The sequence below is a fragment of the Vicugna pacos genome, chromosome 11, assembly GCF_048564905.1.
Source record: "Vicugna pacos chromosome 11, VicPac4, whole genome shotgun sequence".
NCBI classification, from domain to species: domain Eukaryota; kingdom Metazoa; phylum Chordata; class Mammalia; order Artiodactyla; family Camelidae; genus Vicugna; species Vicugna pacos.
In genome coordinates this window covers 7,167,001-7,190,480 of record NC_132997.1, presented here as the reverse complement: position 1 = coordinate 7,190,480, position 23,480 = coordinate 7,167,001, and the positions used below count along the sequence as shown (strand labels likewise).

Genomic DNA, 23,480 nt, shown 5'->3' with positions numbered 1-23,480 from the left:
ATAACCAGACATCTTGCAGAAGGTGTTGCTGCCGTCCATTCACACCTTCATGATGGCAGAATCTCAGGTCTGGGTGAGTCTCTTGACCACCTTTCAGACTGCAGGATATCTGCAGGGCTTTGGGTACCATAACCTCACACAGACATGTCTGCTGGCAGGAAGCAGGATGCTGTGTAGAGAGGGAGCTTCAGCATCCTCCATCTCCTCTGTATCAGGGAGGAAAACAGCTTTTTCTGAAACTCCCAGAAACCTAAGACTTCCCCCTTAATAGTTCATTAACTAGAACTACTTTCATGCCCACCTTTCCACCCCAGACCATGGCTAGAATGAACTTCCCAAGACCAAAGTGCTCCACCAAGTTCCTGAACAAAATTCTGTGTCTGTTGCATTAGAGCATATGAATGTACGTGCATTTGTGGGGTGGGGTGGGGGAGGCAGGCGGAGGGAGAAGTGTGGAGTGGGAATGCCTTCGGTGATTCCATGAACAGTGCCTGCCACTAGTAACTTGAATTAGTTTCTGAAATTTGTAATTTAATCAGAAGTCTTCTGCCCCAAGCTCTGCTAAAGTCAGTGCCTGGTTATAAATCTATGCTTTTGACCAAAGCACATATAATGTACAACCTTAACCAGCAGGAAGGAAGGTAAGGTAAACATAGTCATAGGTGTGTAGCTTTTCAAATTATAGAGATTTCCATTAATTTCATCATTTTTATTATTTAAATCTTATGGCCAAAAAAATCACATAAATAATTGCAAAAGATACTAGTTTTTCTTAAAGATTTTATTTTTTAAGAGCAGTTTTAGGTTTACAATAAAATTGAAAGGAATGTACAGGGATTTCTGATATACCCCTTGCTCCCCAAACATGCATAGCTTCCCCTGTTATCACCAGAATCGTGCATTTTCTTATCAAGAAGTAACCTACATGGCACATCAACGTCCCTAGTTTACCTAAGAGAAAAACATCAAATGCGTCATGAATTTGCATGTCTTCCTTATGCAGGGGCCCTGCTTCTCTGAAATGTACAAGTTTACCGGTTTACCAGTTTGGTTCTGTAGATACAGCACTATTTTGGATAAAATGTACCTCTTTTTCCCCTTCTCCAGCCCTCTGGTGAACCTAGTTTGAGAAGGATTGATTTTACTTGTTTTGAAAGGAAAGTTCCAAGCGTCAAGCTCTGCACTTTCCTCCTCTGTGTTTAAGAACAGGCGAGTGGGGTGTGCTGTGAAGAACAGAAAGAGGGGAAAGGGTAATGCCTTTAATTTACCAGGAATCACTCAGGTAGGTTAATAAAATGGGCTCTTGGAGTGAGTGCACAATGGGAATGAATGACTCCTGCAACACATTAGAACTCTTGTAACTGCAGGAAGGAACCAAACCTTTGGGGGCTCTCAGAAGCACACTGGTACTTGTTCACAATTTCTTCTTCTGGTTCCTCACAGGGACAAAGGTAAAGTGATCTTTTAGGACAACATCAGGCTTCTAGTATTAAAAAAATAATAATTATATTTCTTTAGTAGGAAATTAATATTCAACTGTTATTAATTGTAGCACATGATCTCATTATTCCTGCTAGAAGAATATTGGAGAAAGTGGGAGAAATATGACTGTTCCTTTTTTTTGAAGAAAAGGGAAATTATAACAGATCCCTAAGCCTGGTGTAACACAGTGATGTCACTTTAGTGGTGCTGCTAGAGTCACTGAGCCACTCTTTCATTTTTTTTTTCTATACCAAATTCTATCCCTTCATGTAGGACATACAAATATTCATATATTATCCTCAGTCTTAATATCATAATTATTATGATATATCATAATCATCATTATATCATAAAGATTTACATAAATCTGCTTTCTTATAAAATAGAGTTAATTGTGAAATAATTCTAAATTATTGAGATTTCTCCTCATAGTAAATAAATCTGCATCCTTTATGAACCTTCTGTGCTACCAAAAAGGGACTCTATTTTATAAAATATAATTCTAAAGAGAATTGCTCCCATTGAACTATGTGTACGATACAGTATTACTTAAAATATATACATTTTAAAATTTGAAAACAAATGAATTTCCTTATGCCAGCAGACCTCTGTACATTTTGATGAAGTTAGCATTTTAGCTGACTTGCATTCTAGGGAAATTAAAAGTAATACAAGGTGAACATGCCACAGGTCCAGATGTACCATTTTCTCACTTATCCAAATTATTAAACTATTTCATGTCATCTTTATTCATTTGTTCAGAATCCTTTCTTGAACACCCTACTATTTGCAAGAACTTGTGAGGTACTCTCTGTATGTGTGAAAACTGATTTCTTCCAGAATTGATGTGTAAGAATTCATCTGAGGTGTCTTACTGCACTGTCACGTCTGAATCCTTGCATTTCACATAATGAGCTACAGATCTATCTCCGCATCTCATACTAACACACATGATAGAGCGTGGTATTACCTATCCATCCTTCAGCCACCCCAGCTGGAGGGAAAATCAGAATTGGCTACATTTTTGTTTTACAGTTTTAAATGTTTATCTTTTAAATTTTGGACTGATAGAAACAAAAGGAAAAGAATCCCTGTCCTAAACCGAGCCCCCAGTTTGCTCCTCCCTGTGTCTCTAGTTATGAGGGCAGGTGCCCTCTCCCTGCGATCCTGTGTGCAAGATGGTTGACTGGCCCTGGCTGTCTGGCAATAGCTCAGCGTGTGCCTACCCGGCTTGCGCACACTGGAAGCACTTCTTGGACCAAAGTATTTCCTGCCTTGTCCTGTAATCCCAGGGTATATACAAGCAACAGTGAATTAAGTGTCATTTCTCCTTCTTTGTCCATGTAAAGTAGAGCCCAGGCCAGTTTGGGATTTTGGGGGGTGAGTGAGAAAGCTGCAGGGAATGCTGGGCACCACACTGCTGGCGCAGGAGCACCAGGACTTGTCTGTTGAGCAGTACCTAGGGAAACTGTTTTGTTTTTTGTTTTTTTTTGCTAAGACTAGATTGATAGCAGTTTCACTTTGTTTACAAAACTCTCATCTGAGTTGTGGGTGACTTGCTGTGCAATGTCTCCTGAGGAAGGTCCACATGACACAATCTGTCAAGGATCCTATAACAAAAAGAAAGAAAGAAAGAAAGAAAGAAAGAAAGAAAGAAAGAAAGAAAGAAAGAAAGAAAGAAAGAAAGAAAGAAAGAAAGAAAGAAAGAAAGAAAGAAAGAAAGAAAGAAAGAAAGAAAAGAAGGAAGGAAGGAAGGAAGGAAGGAAGGAAGGAAGGAAGGAAGGAAGGAAGGAAGGAAGGAAGGAAGGAAGAGAGGGCCAAACAAAATGGCACAACTTCATTCTATTGATGAAGTGAAGAGCTTCCTCCTTTATTAATGATACTTATGTACTTACTAGGTTTTCTTTTGGAGCAGCTTATGAGAACAGACATATATACAATAAGGTTAATGAGACAGAAAATCAGAAGGAAATTGAAAGGAGGAAAAATTTATCTCCATCCAGCTTACCTAGGAAGGGTTCTGAGATTAGCTATTACACTTGATTCTGTGCTTTCTGGCATCCTGGGCAGAAATCCATTTTGGAAAGCAGGGGCTGCAAATAATATATCTTCTCTTTTGTAAGACAAACTGTCAAATTAGTAATAGCTCACTGGGGGAAAAGAAGAAGTGCTATATTAAAAAATACATAGCATTTTCTTGTGAAAAAACAGAAATACATTTATTCATATAATGACTCCTTTGTCAGTATCATGATTAAATTTAAGCCTTTTCAGAGTCTCAAGATTCTTAGGAGCCAGTTTTCACCTTTCCTGTTTGGAGCAGTTGTTGTCAAGGAGTAGACGCTCAGAGAATTTTATGCTCCTTGTAAGCTGACAGGTTTACCTGCCTCTGGTTTGGGATGCTGGGTCAGAAGCCAGCACTTCATCACTTACAGCACAGCTGCAGCCTAGGTTTCATATGTGCATCTGTTCTCCAAGCTTCTCGGTTCCCCTGGGGTGATGCCTGGTGGCCCAGGTGGGTGCTGTCTTTGCATCAAAGCTGTGGAACTTCAAGCTTGGGTGGCAATCACCCTGTCTTCTAACAGGAGATGCTGGTGAATCTGTGTACCTTTTGTCCTGAAAGGAAAAATTTTCATTATCCTGCTGAGGAAACAAATCTGCCCACTGCTCCAGAAGGAGGCACTGTATTTTCTAAGTCTGTTTGCTGTACTAACATCCTTGGAAATGTAGTCCAGGACAACAGCTGACACAGGAGGTACAGAAATGCTGTGGAGAGTTGTCTCTGAAACATATAGGGAATTAAGAGATTTTTTTTTTGCCAAAGCTTATCATCTTTACCCCTTTAGCAACTTTAAGAGTAATTGTGTATTTTTTTTCTGAATTATGTATCACTAGACATGAACAAAGAAGCTGACCATACACAGATGCTTGTTATCTGGATAATAGTTTTAACAGTCTTGAAAGGCTTATGCCAATAACCTAATAGCTTTGACAAGTTTCCTACTCTGGGAGTAGTTTTTTAATTTACAGCCTTTAATGGTAATTGTTTTTTTTTCTTAATGCTACAACAAAGTGTCATCTTTTTTGAAAGAATCTAAATTGGCATTGAGGGCTTCAAATTTGGGCTCAAGTCCCACAGCTACAACTATTAATGTGAAGAGTTCACTTGAGGTGATGGCTCATTGACTGCATCCCTTCTACAGGGCTAACCCTCCACATGTAGACCCACCTTGGGGTAGGCAGATTTTATTTGCCAGTGATTATAAAATGAATCCCCATTGCAGAAATATTAAAATACAATCTATGTATCTTACTAAGGAAAATGGCAAGTAAGTTTAAGCTGTTTAGACACAGATTTTTAGGCAATCGTTTCCCCAGACTGCTTCAGTGTGTAAAGTTTTCTCCTTTCCACTTCCCCCTTACAGTAAATACTTATTTGGGCATTTATCTATTCAACACTCAAACATTGATTCCTGCTCTCCAAGATCTTATACAGAAAAAGGAGAGAGACATGTGAACAGCTTCATTTGAAATACATTGCACTTTTAAGGCAAACTCAAACTACTCTGGTGTTGGATAATTTCATTTATTCCCAAACTACCTGGGAATTATAGGATATATATAGAAACACTTAGGTTTTGTTTCATGGTCTTCAAACCTGTCCCTCATAATGTAATTCACAAGAGGTCTGGTCTTAACAATGAACCTGCCCCTCTCTCACAAGTTGGATGTCTAAGCTGTGGAATGCTGTCATTGCACCCAGAGTTCAAGAAGCAATATTGTCAGGAACCTCTGAGAAAAGACAGCCAGGCCTTGGGCACACAACCAAAATTCCTAGCCAAAGGCAGCAGGCTGTGGTGAGAGCTGCTCTCAGCATCTTGCTTAATAAAGCTGTTCTGCATGGCTGTTCCCTCCAGAGAGCAGGTATGTGGTTTCATGCTGAGAGGAGAGGAAATTCACACACTTACGTAAGACTTGTTTGAATTTGGTTTTAGGGATCTCTCTTTTCTCTGTGTAACTAGAGAAATTATCTCGACATAATGGTTGTCTCACAACATTGCTCTAGAACTCATCTATTTTTTAAATTACTGGCTCACCTTTAAATACCAGACTTCAAAGTAAAGTTTGCTCGTTGACAAAACCTCTGCATGGATATTAAGCAGGCCCATGATTCTGAAGAGGCTATTTCTTTGGGAACTGGAAATGTTGGATTTTGCTTGACTCCATGAAACCGCATTAACGCCACTCTCCTTTGTGTCATTTCAGAGCTGGACCAGCATACAGCTGATTTCAAAGGAGGAAGTTTCCCTTTATCCATAGTTTCAAGTTACAACAGTTGTAGCCAAAAGAAAGAAAGGGGTGCCTGGAGAAAGGTGAGAACCAGTCCTTGCAAGAAGTCTGGGCATTTCTCTTCATTCACCTGGAACAAGCCAGACCTGAGTGAGGAAGGTAAGGGGGCCAGGCATGTCACCTACACACATGTGGGCAGCCACAGGTGGTTTCTGAATGCAGATGTGCTATTATTTTTATCATTACGCATTCAGCTAAACAAAACTGAGTATGTCAATGCATATTTTCAAGGAATAAAGTACATAGAGTAGGTACATTTCAAAAATATTGAGAGTACCCTACATGAAAAGATAACCTTTTATACCAGAATTCTGAAATTAATTTTTTCTCTACTCTGTTAATTATCATCTGGTTTTGATTAATTTTTCTTAGGAGCCACACCATTACATATGTATGTAAAAAAATTGACCCATAAAAGGAAAGAAATATGCCAAAGAGCATCCCTAAGCCAACCTTAAATATTTAGAAATATGTTAGGGTCTCTTACATGTTTCTTTCTCATACATGGGATGTACCTTGTCCCAGGATTTACTCTAAGCACTGGAAACACAGAAGTGAAAACACGAGATAAAAATCCTTTCCCTCATATAGTTGACATTCTAGTAAGTCAGTGAACAGATTGTGTGTATAACTGGATATCATATACAGAAAAGAAATGTGTAAGATTGTATTCTAATAAAGAATAATTTATCTCTGGGGTTGGCTTTGACACTAGGATAATCAACAATTGTACAAATTACAAATGTCCTCCCTAAAGGAGATCATCTTTGAGTAAGAATGATGTTCCAACCTCATATGCATTGAGGATTTCTAATATACGTAATTAATTTTAGGTCTTCAGGGTACAAGTGGGCTCCTGAAGTAATACGTTTCATGTAATTTTATGGCAACTTTATAGCAGAGGGGTTGCTAAAATAAAAGGATATGATGTCTGAAATCTTATATTTCTTAAAGCAGAAAAAAGTTGCTTTAGTATATTTCCATATTTAAGCTTGTATTTTTAATAAAAATTTAATATGGCTTTTAACCATATCAATACATGCCAGATTTTTGAAATTACTCCAAATATGTGATGATAAATTGTGACCACTTTTTAAAAATGATTAAATAGACAGTAACTGGGAAAAAAACTCTCATTGTAAAATAAGCATTATATATTTATAATAGGATACATTCTGATCCCCAAAGCTTGCCATTACTTCCTAAAGTTAGAAATAATGAAGTTTGACTCATGGAATAAAATCATTACACTCCAGTCCCGCAAGAGACTCCCCTACATGAATTTCTGTAGCGAGAATTATACCCTCTACCTCTCTATCCCTTGGTAGTATTCAAAAGAGCTCTATGATGAGGATTGCCACCTCTGATTACAGATGTCAAAACTGAGGCTCAGAAACCCATGGCTACCTGCTCCAAATCCCTTCGACAACCCCATGGTTCTGTAATCCATGTTTTTGTATCTTGCAAGTCCAATGCTGTTTTTTTCCATCTGTTCCCCTTTAATCCTGCAGCATGTGGAATAGCCCATGGCAGTCGTACCTGGACACCATGCAGACTCTTCACTGTGGCAGTTCCAAGTGTGTGAGAATTTCTTGAGGGTTCAGCATCAGCCTCTTTCCTGAGCTAAGTAATTACCTAAACAATAAGCATTGTCTGTATATACTTTAGAGTTGACAAACAAAACCCATTAAATGAATATGAACTTATATTATGGAAATGAGTCTACCTTGGCAGACTATCATGCAAAATATTAAACAGTAAATGATTATAAATGATTTTAAATTCATTTATATGTTCAGTAATTAGTTTTAGAACTATTGGATATATCGGATATTCTTTGAAGTATGAAAACTCACTTGAAAGATGAATAATATTGTGTGCAACTATAGGTTTACACTGACTTCAACACAGAGATTTATAAAATTCATTGTCCAGTGTTGCGGTGAATAAACCACTGTTTGGTTAAGAACCAAGGTGGACATGCCTCTAGGTATTTTTCATCATAGTAATCTTTCCAACAATTACATTTGATATAAAATCATTACAACAAGGTTTGGGTTGAATTTTGTTTTTGTTTTTTAAATCATTGTTTAAAAAAATACCAAAATAGGAACCCTTTTGCATTCCCTGCAGACCACGGTGGAAGCTCATGAAATTTGGTAAAGACACAGCCTCTTTCTTTGCTGACCTAAAGCACAAAGATATAGGTCACAGGCTTCTGGAGGGCAGGGCCCAAGCCTGTGCACTTATCTGGAATTAGGGCAAAACTGCTATTTAGTGCTTTCTGATAATAATGACAGAAGTAGGGATGAGGAAACAAGTACAGAGATTTTCTGATGGTCTGCCTTTAGTCAGGAGATTTCAGAATCATTGTTTAGAGATAACCTGTGTTAGCAGCATTCATACAATTTCTTTTCTTTTTCCTTATTTATTTATTTATTTATTTTTCCTGCCTAATTTTTTTTAACTTTTTTTTTTTGATTTATAATCATTTTACAATGTTGTGCCAAGGGGGCGGGGGGTGGGAAGGGATAGACTGGGATTTCAAAATTGTATAATAGATAAACATTCATAAAGTTTTAGAATTCACTCAGAAGCAAATGTTTTCATGAACTTACAAAATGTAGGCTGTATTATAGAAACAGACATTTTGGTTTGGAAATGGCTGAGTGTTTCTTATACTTTGACTGTAACCCACAGTGAGAAATAATTGAAAGCATGACTAGTTACACACGGATAGATATGCATTTGCATGTACCCATAACTATTACAAATTGGTATGTTTACTGAAGGCAATACAGTCTGATATTTCCTATCCTGTTTCTTTTTTTTTTTTAATGGATTGAAATCTGCAGTTTGAAATATTGGTATGATATGCAGTACTTCTTAATGGTGTGACTTTTTGTATACTGTTTCTACTTTGAATTTCTTTGCATTTTACAGAAAACAAAGTTAAATTTGTACACTATTAATGCCACCTGCACTGTAATACATCATGGGGTCCACACATCAGAAACTCTGCTTAACCTATAGTCAGCAGTGTTAGAAGGCAAACAAAAGTAGAGAAAGGGACATTACCATCATCAAAGGGCAGGTATTAACTCCTTTTTAGGTACTTTGAGAACAAAGGCCTAAGGGCATGGGGAACGGACCAGTGAGAATAGGGTCCACTGATAAAAGCAGAGTTCAGGAATCCCGAATTCATCTTCAGGAGGTGTGAGTTGTACTGACTTTAGTTATAAATATACATGAGGTAGTCATTCTCTGACCTTTCCATAGTGTCTTAAGAGATGGATTTAATCCAAAAATAGTTTCTCTGTACTGAGAAATTAATACAACATTATACATTGACTATACTTCAGCAAAAAATTACAATACTCTCTCTTATAAATAAAGTTCAAGATGCACAGGGACATTCTTTTAAAATGCTTACAATTTTTCTTTAAACAGGTATCAAGAATAATATTGCAGCTGAATTGTAACAGGAATGCTTCTCTGTCAAAACAAAAAGTAAGTTTACCTTGCAGATTTAACTCATAACAAACAATACACATTCTTATTAGTTTGTGCAACAGCTATGCTGTTAATACAATTTCTTAAAAAGCATAGAGGTCATTCAAATGCTAGTATTAAACTGAAATCTAATGAATGAATGAAATCTAAAGAAAAAACTTCCTTAAGCTTAATATAACTTAATAATAGCCTATTTTGCTATTAGTTTGTTAAAAGGTTAGAAATATCATTGGATTCATTTTATATCAAATTTGATAATTATTCTTAATGCTTTTGCAAAGTTAGGGTAAATCCTATTTGTGAACTTTTAAACAGGCTTTTAAATGTTACCATTTTTTTTAAATGATAGAATTACAGAAACATAGCATGACTTATTCTCTTATGTTGCTCCTAGGGAATTGAGTGTAGCTCCAAATTTGTAAGCTGAAATAAAGAATTATTTATTATAGAATATTTGTAAATAGGTCCCCAGTGTAGCTGAATAAACTGTGTGCCCTCTCACTTGGCAGATAACATTTAAAATCCTGTGGCCTGGTTTACAGAATTACAGAAGGGGGAGAGGGTGAAGGGAGGTAAAGAAAAGTTTCATGTGCTTGTTTCTGCCAGGCCCACTGTTAGATCTGCTGTATTCAAGGAACCTATATAATTTTTTGTGCTAATTCTATGATGTAGTATAAGGAATTTGTTCCAGATAAGGAAGCCCAGGTGCTGAAGTGTTGAGTCCAAAAAAAAAAAATCTGACCCAGGGCCATAGTGCTAATAAGTGGTAGAATCATACTTTCTCCACTATCCCACTGCCCCCTACACCATACAGTAGAGTGTTCAATGCCTTAGCTTTGGAGACAGAAGAAAAGGGAAGAGTATGAAGACTGGAATGTTATAAGACAACATCGATTTCTTTGTGTAATATTTTATCCTATGGAGAATTTTGAGTGGGAGTTATCAAAATCCAATGGGAGTGGGTTGTTGCCTAAAATGACATTTATGAATGCCTTTAAAAGATATTAAAATCATTTTCCTGCCCTCCACCAAATCCTCCAAAAATGGTGTGGTGTCTAGGTTCCATATTGGGAATTGGGCTGTTGCTCTCAGTTTGAAAAACTCTTCTGAACTTTGTGGTAGGTCTTTAGAGAATAATATATCATTGATGTTGAATTTGGATCAAAGACTCTCTCTGTGTTCAGATGATGAAGCAGACCTCGTGAAGGTTCAGAGCATGTGTTTCTGCAAATCTGAATCTGATATAAGCAAGGTAAGCAGGAGACATCAGGGAAGGCACTGAGTGGCTCCACCCAGCAGCACAGAGACTTCTTGGAGCCGCATTATAACACTCACTCCCTGATAGAAATTCCTTATAATTAATGCTCCAAATCAAAACATCCCTTACCTTGCTTAGAAAAGCGTTTCCTTCCAACATACAATTCATAGAATACGAGAGCCCTATTTAGCACAGCTAGTCAGAAAACCATGAAGTTAAAAATTGTGTATGTTAATTGTCTTACCACAAGTTACACTAACACATCCTACTTCTTTCTACATTCCTAACTTTGGCCCATAAGTCATCTATCTGTAAGAGAACATTACAGCAGACTTGTGCTCTGGATAGAGCAACAACTCTCCTTAACAAATAAGAAAAATGGGTGGCCTGTGTAATTTGTTTAGTCAGTCTTTAAGCTGTGAAATTTGAGATCCAAATATGTGCATCAATGACTCAGTCTCAAAGAAAGCATTATTATAGCATCAAGCTCAGCCTGTTCTGGCACTCTGATATCTGCAGCAACACTGACCAAACTTCCTTGATAAATGTCTTTTACTTCAAAGAGAGAAGGAAGGTAGTCATAACTTGTGCAGGTTCCACTGAGAGACTCCCCTATTATACTTGGACAGTTATGGTCTCTAGGACAGAGTAGAATTGACTACCTTATTTAACCTTGCTGGAAATGAGCTGAAATACTTAGTCATTGGAAAAATAAGGTGACAATCAAAGTCTTGCAAATTTTATATTCTTTTGTTGACAAGTGACTTAAAAAAAAATAAAGGCTCATGTGGTTATCTTTTTTCTTAGAGACTGTTTCTCATGCATTTGCTGTTAGTTTCCCATGAAGTCTGCACGTATACAGTATAGGACTTAAGGGTCTGTTCTGTAGAATTTCTGACAGAGAAGAGAAGGATCACATTTCTGGTGTGGGCCTTCCACAGTGACTTTGTCTCACCTTGAATATGTCACAGTGTAACTGCAAAAGCACAACTTGATAAATTGTGTATTTTCCAGATTGCAGATTCCAGCGATGATTTAAGGAGGTTTGATAGTTCAGGAAACAATCCTGCATTGTAAGCAATTGTTAATAATTCAAGAATGCCAGTGTCACAAAAGGTAAAGGCCCCTTTCCCTCCAGAACAGGACAAAGAAGGATTGTTGTGGAAGTGACTTCACAAATCTGTCAATGTACATCACCAGGTTACTTTTAAACCATAGCTGGGAAATAAATAGGAGAAAGGTAAAAGTGTTCATTAGGTAACCAAGGTTAGAAAGATTACTGTTGAGCTAATAGCTTGAAAGAATCATATAGAAACAGCATTATCCCCTCCCCTTATATTTGATGCCTAAAAACTTGATTCCAAAATTTTGGGTGTCTTTTCCATTTGGCTTTATTATTTTATGCCAAAACTAGAACTAATGTAACTTCTGTCTTCTTTGTTCTACTTTAAAAGGGAACACTGATTTTCATCTGAGAACTATTTTGGAAAATTGGAGTTAATTTACAGCAAAGGGCTGAGTGATAACCTAAAGGTCTTCTATACACGGTCTCACTTCTGGTTTTCTTTAACTTGCTGTATCATGCATGATGTTTCAGAGTCTTTCCTTTAAAAACCAATCAGAATGTCAAATAGAGGAGCCCAGATTCCAACGGAGTTCATTAACCTCTTGAAATAAAAGATTGGTTAATAAATGCCAAGAGATGAAATGGCCCAGCCTGATCCTCCTGGTGAAGGGAAACAATAAAACTGCTCCTTACCCAGCAGTGATTTTGTGAGGATGCATCTTTTGCAAGAGGCATTTAATGATGTGTGATTTGCTCACCAAGCCATGTTACTTCTGGTTCACATCCTGTTCTCGTCCCCTCTGATGGCGACTGACACCGCCCTGTGGGGAGCGCAGAGAGCAGATTCTCAAGTGAGCGTGGTGAGACCACTGAATTATTCCTCCTCCTCAGCTCCCCTGCCCCTGCCCTCTCACTGCTTTATTAGTTTCAGTCTTGATGAATTACACGTGAAACTGTGGGGCTGTGTGTGTTTTGGGGAGGAATAGTGATGAGGCTGCGGTCCCGTGTAAGAAATATGTAACTTGACCATCTGTAAAGAAGAGCACGACCTCCCTGGCTCACTCTCTAGAGTGTCTGCTTTTCTTTTTCCCAGTTGGGAACAGTTTAAAAGCACAATAAAATATAACTTGGAGAGCAGGTATGCAAGGATGACTAAGGAAGTGACCTGGGGTCTCTACTGAAATTCTGGCTGGGGAACACTTTGTTCAGGAGCTCCCCTGAGCTGTGGTTCAGAATACTTTTCTTAAGCCTCCAGGACTCTGCTTTAGGATTCCTTGTGGAACAATCTCCTGGCCCAGTCACTTACCTGTATAAAAAGTTTTCACTGCTAGTAACTGGCTGCTGTTGACTAGCATCTAAGGGAGACAGTTTTGTACCTGTTTCTGTGACATGACCATATTGACTTTCCACAGTAAGGTACTGTTCAAAAAAAAAAAAAAGTACTGAAAGTAAGATAAGCCCAGGACAGCTTTGTGTTAAAAGGGACCTTAAAAAATTGGTCCTTTGATACTTTCTGGGCTCTTAAAAAGAAACCTGGAGTTGTTTAAATGTGTGTTTGATGTGGGTGTTAGGCCAGCTGCCTCCCGTTTTTCCTTTGCCCACTGAACACGTTCTGTTTCCCAAGGTTACTATTTTTCTCCGAGCCTACCAGCAGAGAGCAAAGTAATACCCATTTGGATTTGGCGTCCTGAGAGCTTCACAGACTTGTGCCTTTTCTAGCCTGATAAACTCCGAGTATTTCTTGGTTAGATACCCAGTTCGTTCTGTTATTAGGAAGTAATTCCCTTTAGAAGAGCTTCTGTGTTAGTTGAAATCACCTTCCCCTGTTTGGTCAAAGAGGGGCCTATTAATCAAGTGGCATGTTAGCCTGTCTTCTAAATTAAAAAAAACTTTACAGAAATGCATATTTAAATCAATGGAAAGAACAGGCACTAATACATGTTTTCTTCTCATGAAAATGCACATTAAATCTCCTAAAGCAAAGTTCTCAACTTTGGTTGCATAATGAAATCCACTTGATTTTCTCTAATCCCTGATGCCTGGACCACAGGCCCTAGACCCTTCTGATGTAACTGGCCTGAGATGCAAGCTGGACATTGGGGTTTCTGTAAGCTCCCTGGTGAGGCTCATGTACACCTGGGCTGAGGTCTACTCTAACACATACCTCTGCTCTGTCATTCTTATTTTCCACCCCATTTCTTTCTTTACAAATGTGTCTTTGACCTTCATGCAACTTACTTTTTACATGTTATTCTCTCTTTCCACACCACACCCTACACCTCCCCCTGTCTCCTCACCTGTCACAGTCCCATATGTCCTTAGAGATCCACTACAGTGTCATCTCCTCCACACTGTTTTCCTTTACCTCTTCCTGCTCTCCCATCTAGAGAACTGGGATTATGGTGTCTCTTAGCTTCCAGCAGATGCTCAGGATTGTATTAGTTACTCTGATTTAACAATATTTCTTTACAGTTAAACAATTAAAACTTTTAGGGGCACTGCCTTTTCTAAACAAACAAGAGGTTTTCTTTGAGCTTTATATGCACAATATGAGTATCCTTATGTTTAATTAAGGGAACTTTTGGGTTTTAGCCCAGGAAGGGTTGCCATGGCCCTCCCAAAGCCAGGTGACTGTCCATGCACTCCTCACACCTCCCTACCTGTCCACATCCAACCTCAAGATCAAACCACAATTTTAGCTGTTGTGGGTGCTCACTGGTACTTTATATCATGTGGGCATTTCCTGCCACAGGCCATCCAGATGCACTCCCCTTGCCTTCCTGATGCTGACAGAGGGGTGGATTGGCAAAGAACACACTGTGCCACCTTTATTCCCTCAGGGCCTTGACAGCACTACCCCGTGGATGCCCAGAGTTAGGTCCACCTCCCCTCCTCATAAATACCAGTAGGCTGTTATTTTAGCATGCCATCTTCTGGCATTTTAAACCAAATTACAGGTTGGGATTGCCTTACTAGGCCCATGGCTCAGTGCACAGATTTAAGAAGACACCCAGGAGAATTCAACTGCCAGCAGAGGCCATACTGTTACTACTGTCCATTAAAAGCCATATGAAGTATCTTGCCTGTTAAATTCTATGGTGTATACATTGCTGTATGGTTGCATAATTTTAAGTTTAAAAAGAAGGAAAGTAATCAGTATCATGTGCTTTAAACGCATGTGGAGCAGCACACTTGGTAGGCCTCGCTTCTTGTTTGCTGGTTGGCAGAATTGAACACTACAAGATAAGGGAGCACAGCGTGCAGGAAAGGTCTTGTCCCAGCATCATCTACTCACCTATCCAAGTGTTCCCTCCTGTGTTCCCTCAAGGGCCTAGACCAGATGAGCAGAGGAATTCTGGAACCCTAGGAAAATGAGAGCATGCAGTTTCCCAATGTGGAAGAGCTTGGGCTGCCTCAGCCCAGAACTGCTGCACAGGAACCTTAATTCTCTAGGACGTAAACTCCACTAGAGCAAGGATGTTGCTCTTTGATGGTCTCTAACCACATGCCAAGCACCGCAAACAGTTTTGTTTTGTAGTTAAACACTCAGAATATCTGTTGAGTAATAGTCCAATTTTTCGTTTACTGCTCTGAAGTCAGAAAATGTAAATAACTCACTCAAGGCACCAGGGTTGATTTGTAGAACTGCTTACAACTAGTTGGTGGGACTAGTCCCCTCTGGTTGATTTCCTCAGGCCAAGGACTTCATGAAACTCCTGTTGGTGGGGAGACCCCAGGCCCTTTGGCACTTGATTCACGGACTCCTGCACTGAGCTCTTTTGTGACACCAGAAAGGGCCTAATGAAAGCCAGGCAGTGGTCTACGGGAAGTTAAGCACTCATCTTTTCCTTTTTCCATTTTCATTTGCTCCTTGTTAAGGAAGAACCTCCAACAAGCTTATTCAGAGAGGAAGTTAGGACTGATCACAGAAGCTGGTCACAATGTCAAATGTGACACGCTGTTTTGTTTCCCTTTCTTACAGGAGGTCAGTCCTCTCAGCAGCTATCAAACACCTGAATGCAGCAACAGTAAATCAAAGACTGAGTTGCGTGTTTCAGGAGTTAAACCTTTTCTTCCTGTTCCTAGAAGTTGTCACCTAGTATTTCCAGAGCACTGAAAGCAGCAGCAACAGCAGCAGTAACACATGGCAAATAGAGATAAACAACAACTCAAAAGAAGAGATTTGAAATTTATGCAAAAATGAACAAGTAGAAAAACCTAACAAATAGGCCTGCCCACAGTTGTCTTATTCTTAACTTCTGTATATTTCACACAGAAACCAAGGACAACAAGATGTAAATACCTTTAAATGAATCAGATGTTTTCAGTGTAATACAAATATGAGAGTGGGGCCACTATTCAAGTTTTTGTAAAAAATGGATTTATAACCAACATTTTATTTTCAATTCTGTAGGACCGAACTGCAAGACCAAGACATTATACCCACTTTTCAAGTAGTTTTATAATAGAACAATTGTAATAGTTTTAATCAAGATGTTCAGGGGTATTAAAACAACTGTGTACTGTATATCTATATATATGTACCTATGTACATTTAAGAAAACCATGAATCATTGCATACTACATGTTAAAAATGTGTACAACATTGGCTTAGATAACATGTACCATTTTAAATGAATATCATACTTTTAGGTTCACTTGATGAGGAATGAGTTGAATGGGGCAATAACAAATCGTTTCTAAACAGTTACTTTTCCTAAAAGCCATATTAAGTATTTTGCCTGTTAAATTCTAGTTTGTAGTTTTAAATCTTTTAATGGTTATATCATGTGTATTTATGCATATAAGTTTGCATTATGCCTCCTGTAAAACAGGAAATTATATAGTGCAATAAATAAAAGTGTTATCTTTCTTACAAAAGTTTTGTACCTAGGTGGATATTAAAAAACTGTAAATGCTTCAATCAATTAATTCAAAGTTAATGCCCTCTTCAAATCTAGTGGCACAACAGATAATAAATATTTTCTAGAATTGGTTCTTCTAAAATTATTAATCAAATGACTTATATAACCTCAAAGTTAATGCCTTGACACCAAATAAAATACTGAATTAATGAAATCATTTTGCTCTTGTTTCTATCTATTGCTCTTAATAGTTTATCAGTGCAAAATATGTTTGTGTTCAATTTTGGGCCATTTATAAAACTGGTCCTCCATGTTGGTATTTCACTTGCTATTATTCAGAGAAAGACCCCATGTTATTAGAAAGTGTTAGAAGGTTTAAACTGAAATAAAGCCAACATCTCAGTGGAGCTAGAGGAATTAGGTGCTCATTGGAAAAAAGTGCTTTTCATACATATAAAAAAGTATGATTTTGTACCAAGAATATTTGAGTATTGAAAGTCTTCTCTTGGACAGAATGATTATTTACATATAGGTACACGTGTGTTGAAAGGATTTTAAACTTTATAAGTAAATTTTTAAAATATATAGTGAAGATTATGCTACATGGTGAGAAGTAAAGGAGGAAGTATCAGGGAAGAAATCAATTCCAGCACATGTCAGTTAGCCTAGGCTTTATCTCTGAAATCCTTGGAGTGTACAGCTTTGATCTCATGGACAGGGAGGTAGAACTAAAGCAAGGGACAGAGTGTTGGTAGGAGAGAGAGGATGGTAGTCTTAGGATTGAACATAATAATGCCTTTGAGCTGAACTCAAATTCTTGGTACCATGCTGGTATTTGATACTCTCAAGTATTTTCACAAAAAGACACTAGTCTTGGGAAGAAAACTGAATGCTTTGGAAATCACAGACCAACATACCTAGACTGAGGTGGCTCTCATGTTCTTCCTCTTGCTTACATACACCATCTTAGATCATATCAAATTGATTTCTTAGTGATAAAGCATTGCTTTATATTAGCAGCTTTTCTGAAGATAAAAATCTCTTTAGTGCATTCAAGGACCAGAAAAGAGATAAAGGTACATTTGGAATACATTATTAAGAACCTACAGTAACATCCATACAGTTTTGATTTGTTAGTAAAATTCAACATGTACTTTTTTATAATTGGATGGCAGGCTGCAAGATGTCTAAAAGGGACATTCAGATTAGGAGCTTCCAAAATACAGTTAGAATACATACCTATGGTCAATTAATCTTTGACAAAGGAGGCAAGAATATACAATGGAGAAAAGACAGTCACTTCGACAAGTGGTGTTAGGAAAGCTGGACAGCCTCATGTCAATCAATGAAGTTAGAACACTTCCTCACAGCATACACAAAAATAAACTCAAAATGGCTTAAAGACTTAAATGTGAGACAGGACACCATCAATCTAGAAGAAAACAGACAAAATATTATCTGAAATAAATCTTAGAAATGTTCTCCTAGGGCAGTCTACCCAGGCAATAGAAATAAAAGCAAAAATAAACAAATGGGACCAAATTAAACTGACAAAGTTTTGCATAGCAAAGAAAACCATAAGCAAAACAAAAGACAACTTACAGAATGGGAGAAAACATTTTCAAATGATGAGACTGACAAGGGCTTAATTTCCAGAATATATAAACAGCTCATACAAATTAATAATAAAAAAAAATAACCACCCAATCCAAAACTGGGCATAAGACCTAAACAAGCAATTCTCCAATAAAGACATACAGATGGCCAACAGGCACATGGAAAAATGCTCAATATCACTAATTATCAGAAATGTAAATCAAAACTACAATGAGGTTCACCTTACACCAGTCAGAATGGCCATCGTTCAAAAGTACACAAATGATAAATGCTGGAGAGGCTGTGGAGAAAAGGGAACCCTCCTACACTCTTGGCGGGAATGTAGTTTGGTGCAGCCATTATGGAAAACACTATGGAGATTTCTCAAAAGACTAAAAATAGACTTACCATGTGATCCAGCAATTCTACTCCTGGTCATATATACAGAGGGAACCTTAACTCAGAAGGATACATGCACCCCAGTGTTCATAGCAGCACTATTTACAACAGCCAACACATGGAAACAATCTAAGTGTCCATCGTGGATGACTGGATAAAGAGGCTGTGGTATATTTATACAATGGATTACTACTCAGCCATAAAAAGACTAAAATAATACCATTTGCAGCAACATGGATGGACCTGGAGAATATCATTCTAAGTGAAGTAAGCCAGAAAGAGAAAGAAAAATACTGTATGATATCAATTACATGTGGAATCTAAAAAAAAACAAACAAACCAAACAAAACACTATGAACTCATCTACAAAACACAAACAGACTCCCAGACATAGAAAACAAACTTATGGTTGCCAGGGAGAAGGGAGTGGAAAATCATAAAATGAGAGTTCAAGGTTTGCAGATACCAACTGGCATATATAAAATAGATAAACAAAAGTTTCTACTTTATAGCACAGGGAACTATATTCAATATCTTGTAGTAACTTATGGTGAAAAAATATGAAAATGAATATACATATACTCCCATATAACTGAAGCATTGTGCTATACGACAGAAAATGACATAACATTTTAAACTGACTATACTTCAAAAATATTTTTAAAAAGCTATCACTAAAGAAAGAGAAATCATCATTTCAAAAAGTTATGTGCACCCCATGTTCATTGCAGCATTATTTACAATAGCTAAGACAGGGAAAGAACCTAAGTGTCCATCAATGAATGAATGGATAGAGGAAATGTGGCATATATACACAATGGAATATTATTTGGCCATAAAAAACAAAGAAATATGCCATTTGTGACAGCATGGATGGACCTTGAGGGGATTTGCTAAATGGAATAAGTTGAACAGAGAAAGACAAATACTGCATGATCTCATGTATATGTGGGATCTTAAAAAGAAAAAAAAAAAAACTCTGATCAATGAAGCAAACAGATTGGCAGTTGCCAGAAGCAGGGCCAGGGAGTGACACGGGTAAAGGTGGTCAAAAGGCACAAAATCCCAGTTATAAATTAAATAAACCCTGATATGTAACATATAGCATAATGACTATAATTAATAATAGTCTATTACATATTTGAAAGTTGCTAATACAGTAGTTCTTAAAAGTGCTCATCACAATCAAAAATATAATAATGTGCAGTGATGAGTGTTACCTAAACTTGTTGTGGTAATCATTTCACAACATATACATATATCAAAGTACTATGTTGTACACCTAAAAAAACTAATAAAATGTTATATGTCAGTTATATCTCAATTCAGAAAAGAAAAAAAGTAAATATATAGTATACTATATAGTAGCAAGTGGAAATTTTAAAAGATATCTTATTTATAGTATCATCAAAATTTAAAAAATAATTAGAAATACTTTTAATAAAATATGTATGTAATACATGCACTGAAAAGTATAAAATAACATGAAAAAAAGAGTACTCAGAAAAATAGAATATCCACTGTGTCAGTGAATGAGAAGAGTCAGTAATTTTTAGATATCCATTCTCCCCAAAATGATCCATAGGTTCAACGAAATTCCCATTAAAATCCCTACAAGTTTTTAAAGAAATTATAAGCTGAAGCTACAATTTATATAGAAACAGAAAAGATATAAAATATCTAAACCAATTTTGAAAAGTAATTCAATGGGGAAAGGAAAATCTTTACAATACTTGGTCCTGAAACAATTTTATATCAATACATAAAAAAACAAAAACAAAAAGAAAATACTCAACCCTTACCTTACATCGTATATAAAAATCAACTCAAATGGGTTATAGACCTAAATGTAAGAGCTGAAAGTCTTTAAACTTTCCTTTAAACTTCTAAAGGAAATCATAGGAAAAACATTTAACTTTAGATTAGGCACAGATTTCTTAGGATATAAAAAGCACTAGTCAATGAATTTGACTGTTGGTCACTTTCAAGCTCCACCACTCCCCTTTCTCCTTACCCACATCAGGGCAAGCTGATTAGAAAGCTTAGAATCTCACTCCTTTAGCACTGGGAAGAAGTTCAGGTCATGCAAGCCTCACCTATACAAAGGAATCATCACCCCAGCCCCACTACCTAACCACCATAAAACCCCAAGCCCTCCCAGCTTTCACTCCACTTCTGGACTTGCTTGGAAGCCCACCCTGCTTTCCCCAGAAGACCTCATTATATGAGTGATAAACCTTTCATGCCTTCTTGGTTGTATGTATGTGTTCATCAGTTTTGATATCTGAACCAAATTTTGGGTGGAGGGTTCTAATGCCCTCTGTTGGGGTAACCACAACACCATCTTCTTTCTCTCCATTTCAGGTACTAAATATTTATACCTCACTTACTCCTGTAAATACTTATACATTAAGTTCCTTTATCTGTAAACCTAATGTTTACCCAATGTACATGAAGAGCATTACTGTAACAACAAAACCTCTACACGGTGTTCATGACTGGGCAGTTGTGTCAGTCACAGAAATCTTGTGGTTTGTATGTAGGTAGGTAGGTAGGTACGTATGTATGTATTAGCCTTCACTTTCTTAAGCTCACATCTACCAACTTTCCCACTCACTGGAGAATTTGCATTGCCAAGACGGATCATTATTGTGCTCCTGAAATACAAATCAAAACTACAATAAGGTATCACATCACACCAGACAGAATGACCATTATCCAAAAGTCCATGGACAATAAATGCTGGAAAGGGTGTGGAGAAAAGGAATCCCTCCTACACTATTGATGAGAATGTAGTTTGGTGCAGCCATTGTGGAAAACAGTATGGAGAGTCCTCAAAAAAGCTAAAAATAGACCTACAATATGACCCAACAGTCCCACTTCTGGGTATACCCAGAGGGAACTCTAATTCCAAAAGATTTATGCACCCCAATGTTCATAGCAAGCATAATAGCCAAGACATGGAAGCAACCTAAATGTCCATCGACAGATGACTGGATAAAGAAGTTGCAGTATATTTACACAATGGAATACTATTCAGCCATAAAATAATAAAATAATATCATTTGCAGCAACATGAATATACCTCAAGATCACCATTCTAAGTGAAGAGGGACAGAAAGAGAAAGAAAAATACAATATCACTCATATGTGCAACCTAAAAAGAAAGGATACTATGAACTCATCAACAAAACAGAAACAGACTCACAGACATAGTAAACAATCTCATGGTTACTAGGGAAAGGGGATGGGAAGGGATAAATTTGGGAGTTTGAGATTTACAAATGTTAGCCACTATATATACATAGATTTTTTTTAAACTTTCTTCTATATACCACAAGGAACTATATTCAATATCTTCTAGTAACCTTTAATGAAAAAAATATGAAAATAAATATATGTATGTATATGCATGATTGGGACACTGTGCTATACACCAGAAATTGACACACTGTAATTGACAGTACTTTGATAAATTTTTTAAAATAAATAAATTAAAATTATTGTGCTCCTTCTCATGTCTTGCTTGATAGATGTACTTCATATCCACTTCAGATTTTTCAAAAGTGTGGCCCAGATTCATGGAAGCATACAGTACTTTGTGGTAGATGTGAGGTTGAATGTCTGCTTTTTAATTTCAAATCAAGTCACATTTCCTCTTGGGAATAGCCAACCTGTATATTGTAGAATCTGACTAGTATGGTGTCTTTCAAGAGACATCAACAGACTTATGCTTCAGGGCACACAATTTATACTGAACTCCATGTGAATAGCTTCCTTTGGATCATGAAAAATGTCCACCTTCCCAGATTACCTGTCATTCACATCCAAACTGAGAAACAGCCTGTCCTAAATTAGAGACATGTTGCTTTGAAATCGCAAATGAGTGACTCGTCTGTATAAAATCAAAAGCCAAGATGTTTACGTCTTTAAGCCATTTTGAGTCTTTTTGTATATGGTGTAGGGGAATGTTCTAACTTCACTGATTTACATGCAGCTGTCCAGCTTTCCCAAAACCATTTGCTGAAGAGATTGTCTTTACTCCATTGTGTGTTCTTGACTCCTCTGTCAAAGGTTAATTGATCAAAACTTTGTGGGTTTATTTCTGGGCTTTCTATTTTGTTCCACTGATCCAATGTCTGTTTTTATACCAACACAAAATGACACTATAAACCTCTTAGAAGAAAACATAGGCACAACATTATCTGACATAAACCTCAGCAATGTTCTCCTAGGGCAGGCTACCCAAGCAATAGAAATAAAAGCAAAAGTAAACAAATGGGACCAAATTAAACTTATAAGCTTTGCATAACAAAGCAAACCATAAGCAAAACAAGAAGACAACCTATGGAATGGGAGAAAATATTTGCAAAAGATGAGGCTGACAAGGGCTTAATTTCCAGAATATATAAACGATTCATACACCTTAATAACAAAATAAATAAACAAAAAAACCCAACTCAGTCCAAAAATGGGCAGAAGACATAAACAAACAATTCTCCAATGGAGACACACAAATGGCCAATAGGCACATGAAAAAAAAAAGCTCAATATCACTAATTACCAGAGAAATGCAAGTCAAAACTGCAATGGTATCACCTCACACCAGTCAGAATGGCCATCATTCGAAAGTCCACAAATGATAAATGCTGGAGAGGCTGTGAATAAAAGGAAACCTTCCTACACTGCTGATAGGAATGCAGTTTGGTGCAGCTGTTATGGAAAACAGTATGGAGATTCCTCAAAAGACTAAAAATAGACTTACCATGCGATCTAGCAATCCCACTCCAGGGCAAATATCCAGAGGGAATCTTAATTCAAAAAATATATGCACCCCAATGTTCACAACAGCTCTATTTACAATAGCCAAGACATGGAAACAATCTAAATGTCCATCAACAGACAACTGGATTAAAGAAGCTGTGGTATATTCATACAATGAAATACTACT

At 37.3% G+C, this 23,480-nt stretch overlaps 2 long non-coding RNA genes and 2 pseudogenes across 2 annotated transcripts; 1 reads left to right on the top strand and 3 right to left on the bottom strand.

Moving 5' to 3' along the window:
* The window catches only part of LOC140699619 (cortactin-binding protein 2-like), a 42,972-nt pseudogene extending 26,596 nt beyond the window's left edge, over positions 1–16,376 (top strand).
* Positions 959–1,058, bottom strand: LOC116279514 (U6 spliceosomal RNA; annotated as a pseudogene).
* On the bottom strand, positions 3,736–9,409 carry LOC140699621 (uncharacterized). Its single transcript, XR_012077840.1, has 4 exons — positions 9,266–9,409; positions 7,372–7,467; positions 5,580–5,902; positions 3,736–4,098 (listed from the first exon to the last, which is right to left on the bottom strand). It is a non-coding gene; the product is annotated as an uncharacterized lncRNA (long non-coding RNA).
* Positions 12,384–15,400, bottom strand: LOC140699622 (uncharacterized). Its single transcript, XR_012077841.1, has 3 exons — positions 15,288–15,400; positions 13,339–13,492; positions 12,384–12,490 (listed from the first exon to the last, which is right to left on the bottom strand). It is a non-coding gene; the product is annotated as an uncharacterized lncRNA (long non-coding RNA).
* Positions 16,377–23,480: the final 7,104 nt, after the last annotated feature.